Below are 10,668 nucleotides of genomic sequence, written 5' to 3'. Positions count from 1 at the left end.
GTCTCTAGAGTTTTCTGGTGAGTTTAACCCCCCCTTGTGGGGAGCGTGCTTCACGTGGTGAAATAGGAGAGTTTTGGTGGAAGGTGCTATGACAACACTAATGCCCCATACACACGGTCGTAAATTCTGACAGAAAAGGTCAGATAGGATTATGTTGTCGGAAAATCCGATCGTGTGCGGGCTCTATCGGACTTTTTCTGTCTGAAAAAGTTTGAGAGCTGGATCTAAAATTTTCCGACAACGAAATCCGATCTGACTTTTTCAGATCGTTTGTAGAGAATTCCGACGGAACAAAGTGCCACGCATGCTCATATTAAATTACGAGACCAAAGCTATTGGCTACTAGCCTCAATGTAGTCCTGTTGTACGCAACGAACGTCAACCTCGTTCCGAACGATGGGATTTTCTGGCAACTTTGTCCAACCGTGTGTATATGCAACACAAGTTTCGGACAAAATCCGTCTGAAAAAATACGACGGATTTTGTGGTTGGAATGTCCGACCGTGTGTATAGGGCATAAGACAACCGTGGATGATCACCTATAACATTTTTTGTACTGTTTCTTCTATCATCACTACACACAAAAGACTTTCTTCTGATGTGGTGTTGGTCACATGATATTTGTTTTAATTTTAGCGCTGTTTTAGTATTTGAATTATACAGGAATTGGACTGTTATATTTTTATACTACTGTTTTACATTGGCCGGATATGACAGCTAAGTCTACCGTTTCCTTTTTCTCCTGATACCTTCAACACATCCCTTGAAATGTGTAATCTGTGTCATGGTCTTCTAGATTGTAAGCTCTAACGAGCAGGGCCCTCTGATCCCTCCTGTATTGATTTGTATTGTAAGTGTACTGTCTGCCCTCATATTGTAAAGCGCTGCGCAAACTGTTGGCGCTATATAAATCCTGAATAATAATAATAATGGTTATGCAATAGAGTTTGTCTGTCAGCTTACCTGTCTCCATGTGTTCATCTCTAGAGACCAGCTGACTCTCACCGGACTGCTTTTATAACCCCTCCTCTAGCATGGCTCCACCCTAGCTCCTATCAGAGAACTCTATATTAAACTGTGCACTGCAGACCAACCCTGCTGATCAAACTTTGTGTGTTTGGCTTCCTGTTACCTGCCTGCCGTGTGCTCTACCTTTGTTTCCGTTACAGACCTTGGCATGTTCTCCCTATTCTTGTCTGCTCGTGACCCTGACCATTTGGCGTGTCCCCGACTATCCCTGTTTGCCTGTGACCCTGAACCTTTGGCGTGAACTTGGTTGTCCTTGTCTGCTTGTGGCCCCGACCTTGGCTTATTCCCTTACTATCCCCATCCTCCTGTTGCCTACTGTGGGCGTGAGCTGGGGAACCCTGGGGGTCATGGCCTGGAGCCAGTTGCAGCCCAGTCCATCCTCACCACTAGAGGCTCTGGTGAACACCTGCTGGCTCTTAGCCCCTGTACACACGGGTCGGACATTTCCGACAACAAAATCCGTCGGATTTTGTCTGACGGATTTTGCCCGAAACTGGTGTTGCATACACACGGTCGGACAAAGTTGTTGGAAAATCCAATTGTTTGTAACGTGATGACGTTAGTTAGTTACGACGGGACTACGTTCAGGCTAGTAGCCAATAGGTTTGGTCTAGGAATTTGATCTGAGCATGCGTGGCACTTTGTCCGAACGGAATTCTCTACAAACGATCGGAGAAAAGTCAGATTGGATCATGTTGTCGGAAAATTTTATAGCCCAGCTCTAAAACTTTGTCGGTTGGATATTCCGACGGAAACAGTCCGATGGAGCCCACACACGGTTGGATTATCCGACAACACAGTCCGATCGGACATTTTCCATCGGAATGTCCGATCGGACATTTTCCATCGGAATGTCCGACCGTGTGTACAAGGGCTTAGACTCCGCGCTCTAGGGAATCTCACGCATTAACCCCGGTGGGATCCGTCTTGGTGTTCCAGCGGCCCTGCCTTCCTTACCACCTTGACTCCCATCCGCAGCAGTCACTACCTTGCAGTGCACTCCCAAACCCAACGGCGTGCATCTGTCACCTAGCCTCAAGGTGACCTGACAATCTGTTTATTTTAAAAATTGAATGAAGTTTGTGGCCAATTGTTTGAGGGCATGTTAAAAATTGTGGGCGTGGTCACAAATTGCGGTAGAATTTTTTTTTTTTTTTTTTTTTTCGGTGTGGTCAGAAGGGTGTTCCCCAGATTCCAGTGTGTGAAATCAACCTCTACAGTTGAAGGCCTACTTTGATATGACTTATGACTGTTATGATGCATAGGACGGCAGATGTTTTCTTTTCAAATTTCCATATCCACCACCATATTTCCATATCCACCATTAAAAAAAGGGCAAATCGTACGGAAAAAAAATAAATAAATAAATCCCAAGAAACATTTTAAACATTTATTTATTGCTGACATAGAAACACAGTTAAAAAGGTAACATGACATCTGAAGTGAAGACTACAGATAATGTATTCAAGCCCCATTAGAATTAACATTTATGTCTAGGTAAATACATGCAGCTCGGAGCTCTGAGTGCCACAGGAGAATTCTATATACTTATATGAAAAAAGACAGAAGGGAGTGGAGGGGAGGAAGTGGGGGGTACACTTTGTATTAGAGACCCTCGGGGGGGGGGGGGGTTTCTTCTTGAACCATTACCAGTTTGGAAAGTGAAGTAGATTTTCTTCTTTTTTTTTTTTCTGCACATTTAAAAAACATTTTATTAAAGAAAATACATCGGGGACAATATCAAAAAATTGCAACTCTACTTATTTGCTGGGCACAGAGAAATAATAAAAAAAAATTCTAAATTAAAAACAATAACTATTTCAGCATTCATCTGATCCCTTGACAAGTGGAAAGTTCTAGAAGCGTACAAGATAAATACAGCATTTACAGCGGGATAAATTACAGTATTTTACGCCAACATTTGTTTGTAGGTTATATAAAACAGCTTACGTAGAGACAGCACGCTACCCGACCAATATTTACACGATTTCTTTATTTGTATGTGCGTGCATATCAATCTCATTTTCTCTCCCTTTCCTCCACTCTATTTATATTTATATTTATATCCTATAACCAAAAGAATCTCTGCGATAGGTGTATTTGATATTGTATACGTACCAACCCATATATATCAGGCTCGTACTCTGTGGTCAGAGACAAGCCAGGGTCTGTCAATGCTACAGCATACACAGATTTTGTGCTCTTACAACTTTGTGGTAGCAGTTTGGGGAAGGCCCTTTTAGGTTCCTGTATGACTGCGACCCTGTGCATGAAACCAGCTTCAAAAAGACATGGTTTGACCAGTCTGGTGTTGAGGAACTCAAAAAAGCCTGCAAAGAGCCCTGACCTCAACCCTACTGAACATCTTTTGGATGAATTGAAACACCAATGCATGGTTTGACTAGTGTGTGTGTGTGGAGGAACTCAAATTGCCTACAAAGAGCCCTGATCCCAACTCTATGGTCAGAGACAAGTCAGGATCTGTCAAAGCTACAGCATACACAGATTTTGTGCTCCTCCAACCGCGTGGTAGCAGTTCGGGGAAGGCCCTTTTAGGTTCCAGTATGACTGCGACCCTGTGCATGAAACCAGCTCCATAAAGACATGGTTTGACCAGTCTGGTGTTGAGGAACTTAAACAAGCCTACAAAGAGCCCTGACCTCAACCCTACTGAACATCTTTTGGATGAATTGAAACGCCAATGCATGGTTTGACCAGTGTGTGTGTGGAGGAACTTAACTTGGCTACAAAGAGCCCTGATCTCAACTCTATGGTCAGAGACAAACCAGGATCTGTCAATGCTACAGCATACACAGATGTTGTGCTCTTCCAACCTTATGGTAGCAGTTCGGGGAAGGCCCTTTTAGGTTACAGTATGACTGCGACCCTGTGCATGAAACCAGCTTCAAAAAGACATGGTTTGACCAGTCTGGTTTGAGGAACTCAAACAAGCCTACAAAGAGCCCTGACTTCAACCCTACTGTAAACATCTTTTGGATGAATTGAAACATCAATGCATGGTTTGACCAGTGTGTGTGTGGAGAAACTCAAATTGCCCACAAAGAGCCCCGATCTCAACTCTATGGTCAGAGACAAGCCAGAGTCTGTCAATGCTACAGCATACACAGATGTTGTGCTCTTCCAACCTTGTGGTAGCAGTTCGGGGAAGGCCCTTTTAGGTTCCCGTACGACTGCGACCCTGTGCATGAAACCAGCTTCAAAAAGACATGGTTTGACCAGTCTGGTGTTGAGGAACTCAAGCAAGCCTACAAAGAGCCCTGACCTCAACCCTACTGTAAACATATTTTGGATGAATTGAAACGTCAATGCATGGTTTGACCAGTGTGTGTGTGTGTGTGTGGAGGAACTCAAATTGCCCACAAAGAGCCCCGATCTCAACTCTATGGTCAGAGACAAGCCAGTGTCTGTCAATGCTACAACATACACAGATGTTCTGCTCTTCCAACCTTGTGGTAGCAGTTTGGGGAAGGCCCTTTGAGGTTTCCGTATGACTGCCACCCTGTGCATGAAACCAGCTCCATAAAGACATGGTTTGACCAGTCTGGTGTTGAGGAACTCAAGCAAGCCTACAAAGAGCCCTGACCTCAAACCTACTGAACATCTTTTGGATGAATTGAAATGCCAATGCATGGTTTGACCAGTGTGTGTGTGTGTGGAGGAACTTAAATTGCGTACAAAGAGCCCCGATCTCAACTCTATGGTCAGAGACAAGCCAGCATCTGTCAATGCTACAGCATACACAGATTTTGTGCTCTTCCAACTTTGTGGTAGCAGTTTGGGGAAGGCCCTTTTAGGTTCCTGTATGACTGCGACCCTGTGCATGAAACCAGCTTCAAAAAGACATGGTTTGACCAGTCTGGTGTTTAGGAACTCAAACAAGCCTGCAAAGAGCCCTGACCTCAACCCTACTGGACATCTTTTGGATGAATTGAAACACCAATGCATGGTTTGACCAGTGTGTGTGTGGAGGAACTTAAATTGCCTACAAAGAGCCCCGATCTCAACTCTATGGCCAGAGACAAGCCAGGATCTGTCAATGCTACAGCATACACAGATTTTGTGCTCTTCCAACCGCGTGGTAGCAGTTCGGGGAAGGCCCTTTGAGGTTTCCGTATGACTGCGACCCTGTGCATGAAACCAGCTCCATAAAGACATGGTTTGACCAGTCTGGTGTTGAGGAACTCAAACGAGCCTACAAAGAGCCCTGACCTCAACCCTACTGGACATCTTTTGGATGAATTGAAACGCCAATGCATGGTTTGACCAGTGTGTGTGTGGAGGAACTCAAACAAGCCTACAAAGAGCCCTGACCTCAACCCTACTGAACATCTTTTGGATGAATTGAAACGTCAATGCATGGTTTGACCAGTGTGTGTGTGTGGAGGAACTCAAATTGCCTACAAAGAGCACCGATCTCAACTCTATGGTCAGAGACAAGCCAGGGTCTGTCAATGCTACAGCATACACAGATGTTGTGCTCTTCCAACCTTGTGGTAGCAGTTCGGGGAAGGCCCTTTTAGGTTCCCCTATGATTGCGACCCTGTGCATGAAACCAGCTTCAAAAAGACATGGTTTGATCAGTCTGGTGTTGAGGAACTCAAACAAGCCTACAAAGAGCCCTGACCTCAACTCTACTGAACATCTTTTGGATGAATTGAAACACCAATGCATCGTTTGACCAGTGTGTGTGTGTGTGTGGAGGAACTTAAATTGCCTACAAAGAGCCCTGATCTCAACCCTACTGAATCCTAAATCATTGCAAAGAATTTTGAGCAAGGTCTCTTAGTCCAACATCAGTACCTGAACTCACAAATCTGCACAACACGAGCTCCAAAATAATGTGGAAAGTCTTCCCAGAAGAGCGATAGCTATAGTAGCCTTCCGGCTCTAATCATGTGTTTCAAAAAAAAAAAAACCCCATTGAAATCCATGCGTCTGGTGGCCTGCATAGAGATTAGGGGCTGGGGTGCATGGATTAGGGGGGGTGTAGCCCCTGCACCCCTTATGAATGGGCCGCCACTAGGGACAACCCTAAATGAACAGCCATGATTCTGAGAAAGCATGTCCAACAAGCTGATATTGGTGTGATGGTCAGGTGTCCACCAACGCATTGGCCATATCATGAATAGTCTTTCAACTTAAGCCCCATACACACTATCAGTTTTTTTTCTGCTGAGTTTTTTTTCCTTCAGGTTTACCAAAACCATGTAGTAGAAGGGCCGGCCTGATTGCATACACATTAAAACGCCTGAGGTTTGACCTCATATTATATGGTTTTGGTAAATCTGAAGGAAAAACTCAAACTGAAAGTGTGTATGGGGTTTTTAGAGTCTACGAGGAGCACTTCTGCGTAAAATCATCCTCCTTTGACCGTCTTCTCCTACAAAAAAAAACCCATTACGGTGATTTCGAGATCTGGGATTCTCCAAGCTCCAATGAAGGAGCCTCGTAAATTAACCTACCTGAAATGACTTCAAGATTTAATAACTTTTATTATGCTGAAGCACGCTTAATATTCACGTGTGCGTTGGTGCCCATGAACAGCCAAATCATTTGCATTCTTGTTTTATAAATGTACCTGACGTTATGCAAAGCGAATTAATTTTTTTTCGTGTATTTGCCGCATTAAAATAAAGAAATCGTGAAAATTACGCCCATCTCTAAAAACCATTAAACACTTTTTTTTTCTGTAATTTTTTTTTTTTTTTTTTCGTACATTGTGTTTTCTACTCAGCCTAAAAGCTCTTACGTTTATCTGAGTCTATGACATTTTTGAGTTTTGTATGCACTAAACAAAGACAAACTTGATGTACTATATACAGTATACAAACTAAACCATGTAAAACGAGTGCCCTGTGCTCTATTTCATCCATACGTGAAGTTACTTGAAGCGTTTGCTGGATATTATTGATTAGTCGTGTTAAATAAAACTATCGAAAACAAAAAAAAAAAATTAAAAAAATGGACCGTCTTCTACCGTATAGTTAATCCGTTTAACGAATAGCAAGGCTAGTATAGAGATTGATTCTAAACTAAAATACCAGGGTTGGTTTAGCAGTCATTGGTGTGAAATTTACATATATGTGTATGAAAACAATGGTTATAGGGTGAAACCCTGCTTAAACCCATAATCTATTTTTCACTATGTGCATTGCATACAGTTTTCTTAAGCAAATATCTTCCAATGGGCACACTAGTTCTGGTGACCCGAGGGGCCCCCAAGGGATTCCCTTAATCTGCAGGGATTTCCGCTCACTTCCTGTTTGGCTATGGGACAGGAAGTGCAGGGAAATTTCCACAATGGGAGCGCAGATGGCGAAATATAAATCTGACACTGGTTATAACCCTCCCTTACTTATAAATTATGTTTTGCCTATAGTTCTACTTTGAGTTACTACTTATGTGCAGTAACTCAATTAATTGGGAGGGGTGCAAACAGGTGGTACCTCCATATTTAAAGGTGGGGTATGGGTGCCGCCAACCCATGAAGTGGACATTATTGGGGGGTCCCTCCATATTTTTAGGTTGGAGTACGAATGGGAACACCTCATAAGTTTGGGGCGTGACACATCTAAAAGTGGGTGGGACTCAAAGTGTTCCCAGTTCTGGGAGCCTTAACCTTGGCGAACATTAGCAAGTACGGTAAGTTTCTTACCTAGAGAGCTTGCCGGTCATAGCACTTCCTGCTGCAAGCTGACAACACTTATGCCGCGTACACACGTACACACGACCGGACTTTTTTCGACAGATTAGGTCCGACGGGCTTCCTGACGGACTTTCGGCGGAGGTCCGACGGACTTTCTCAACGAAACGGACTTGGCCACACACGACTGGACTAAGTACGTTCAAAAGTCCGTTAGTTTTGAACGTGATGACGTAAACGGAGGACTAAACAAGGAAGTTCAATAGCCAGCAGCCAATAGCTGCACTTGCGTCATATTTGGTCCGTCGGACCAGCACACAGACGAACGGTTTTCCTGTTTTTTTAGTCAGTCGGACTTGAGTCCGTCGGATAGATTTGAAGCATGTTTTATTTCTAGGTCCGTCTGACTTTTGGTTGAAAAAAGTCCGCTGGAGCCCACACACGATCGAATTGTCCGGACGGATTCTGGTCTGCCGGACCAAGTCTGCCGGAGAGTCCGATCGTGTGTACGCGGCATAAGCCGTTGCCTTGTATTTTAGCAGCAAGCGTTGTCACCTTGCTCTATGGTCATTCAGTTGGTCGTTGAGCAATCTATAGGTATTTTAAAATAGGTGGCCCACCTGAAGAAGCTTGTGCAACAGGGGGACAACGCTGCTGCTTTTTTGACAATCAGTGGTTAAGCGTTATCAGTCTACAAAGAAGTCTAGGAAAGGAGCTTGACAACAGATTTACAAAAAAAAAGGATTTGCTTAAAGCTGAACTCCGGAATCAGCAACTATTTTCTAAATCCATTCATCAACACGTGTCTTCTTGTCTTCTTCTTGAACCTTGGTGTGCTTAGTGTATTGCTTACAGGTCTTTACAGACTTTTCCTTTTAATTTAATAAAGACTGCTCACTTCTGCTCTCTCTTTCTTTGTGCAGGGTGACCGGTCTTGTCTCCGCCCCCCGTCCTGTAGATTTCTACAGTGGGTGGAGCCTACAGTGGGTGGAGCCACCAATACTTGGACCTGTAAAGGTTTTTGCAGCACACAAACTGCGATTACTGTATATCCTTTGTATTTTTTTTTTTTGGGGGGGAATATATTGAAATAAAAATGTTTGCCCCCCCCCCCCCCCAATTCAGATTTAAGAAAATGGTTTTGGCATGAAAAATAGATTTTGGGTTTTACATTACACTTTAATGTCAGTATTTATTAAGAGATGGATTTAAAAAAAATATATATATTATACAGCTTTGTGCGCAATTTGGGACACAGAAGGTAAAACGACATGTTTGTTGGTTTTGTTGCCACAACCTCTGCGATGAACAAACATGAAAAAAATATTTATTTGTGGAATTTTTAATGCACAGTTCCTCTGTGTTTGTTGAACTTAGTTATTACGTTGAGCGTTCTGCTTGTAAGTCAAGGATTCAGCACATGCAATATGACCTTAGAATATTCCTGAACTAGAAACATTGTACAAAGTAGAATGGGAAAACATTCTGAAAGCAAGAACTAAAAGCCTGAAATACTTGGAGACTTCCATCAGAGGGGTGTTACTTGGTACTAACTCGCAGGGTGGTCACATTTTTTAGACATGCAACGTTTTACGTAGGTGTTATTTCTTAAGATCTAATACATTTGAAGACAAAAAAAGTAATTGTGCATTAAATGTAAAATCCAGTACTTACTAAAGATTTAAATTCTTGATGCGTGACAATATACAACAACAGTATAATTTTTCTCAATAAAAAAAAAAACCTTCTGAGAACACCAATCCAGTGACTTTGCCTAGGCTGAGATGATGTCATCAGTCTGCAGGAGGCAGGAAATAGCCTTTCCCCAGTCTCCTTCCCTCCAGTGACTTTGCCTAGGCTGAGATGATGTCATCAGTCTGCTGCAGGCAGGAGGAAGCCTTTCCCCAGTCTGCTTCCCTCCAGTGATTTTGCCTAGGCTGAGATTATGTCACCAGTCTACTGCAGGCAGAAGGAAGCATTTAACCATCCCAGTGATCAGACCGAAACATTGTATTGCAACAGAGTTTACAGTCAACTGATAAATCAGTTCTCGATTATTGATTGTGTTCTGCTAACCCATCTTGTAATGTGGGGGCCAGTATTCCCAAGCACACCTTTATCAGGCCCCTTTTCATCTGTTACATATAGAAGATCAGATGAGAAAGGAACATCAAATGGGACAGATTCAAACCTGCCTTGAAGCTTGGAGTAGCACCCGTGATTAGTCATGATGCAAAGTTGGGCCCCAACCTCCTGGAAGCTATCCCCTGATAGAAGGCTGCCAGCCCAATCAGCTGTGGCTGGGGAATTCCTCAACCAGCAGCCGCATGGATGATGGCAACATGATTGACCTAATATGACCATGGGTGATGGTAGCATGATTGACCTAATATGACCATGGGTGATGGGAACATGATTGACCTTATATGACCATGGGTGATGGGAACATGATTGACCTAATATGACCATGGGTGGTGGCAACATGATTGGCCTAATATGGCCATGGGTGATGGTAGTATGATTGACCTAATATGACCATGGGTGATGGCAACATGATTGACCTAATATGACCATGGGTGGTGGCAACATGATTGACCTAATATGACCATGGGTGATGGTAGTATGATTGACCTAATATGACCATGGGTGATGGCAACATGATTGACCTAATATGACCATGGGTGATGGCAACATGATTGACCTAATATGACCATGGGTGATGGCAACATGATTGACCTAATATGACCATGGGTGGTGGCAACATGATTGACCTAATATGACCATGGGTGATGGCAACATGATTGACCTAATATGACCATGGGTGGTGGCAACATGATTGACCTAATATGACCATGGGTGATGGCAACATGATTGACCTAATATGACCATGGGTGATGGCAACATGATTGACCTAATATGACCATGGGTGATGGCAACATGATTGACCTAATATGACCATGGGTGATGCAAAATTG

The 10,668-nt window shown here is 43.3% G+C and overlaps 1 protein-coding gene across 2 annotated transcripts in view; it reads right to left on the bottom strand.

Annotated features, from left to right (window-relative positions):
* Positions 1-2,405: 2,405 nt before the first annotated feature.
* LOC143986886 (protocadherin-11 X-linked-like) overlaps positions 2,406-10,668 on the bottom strand; it is a 2,116,396-nt gene continuing 2,108,133 nt past the window's right edge. The window contains exons 7-8 of one of the 2 annotated variants that reach the window (XM_077485303.1): positions 10,325-10,604; positions 2,406-10,254 (exon numbers count right to left, since the gene is read on the bottom strand). The gene's annotated coding sequence lies outside the window, so the exon portion shown is untranslated. Of the gene's footprint in view, positions 10,605-10,668 lie in introns of both variants that reach the window. The other variant, XM_077485295.1, reaches the window with a different exon arrangement.

This window comes from Lithobates pipiens, unplaced genomic scaffold, assembly GCF_037356315.1.
Source record: "Lithobates pipiens isolate NorthernLeopardFrog02 unplaced genomic scaffold, aLitPip1_a1.2 Scaffold_1, whole genome shotgun sequence".
NCBI lineage: Eukaryota > Metazoa > Chordata > Amphibia > Anura > Ranidae > Lithobates > Lithobates pipiens.
Note: the sequence above shows the minus strand (reverse complement) of the source record. Positions and strands in the feature narration are given on the sequence as shown.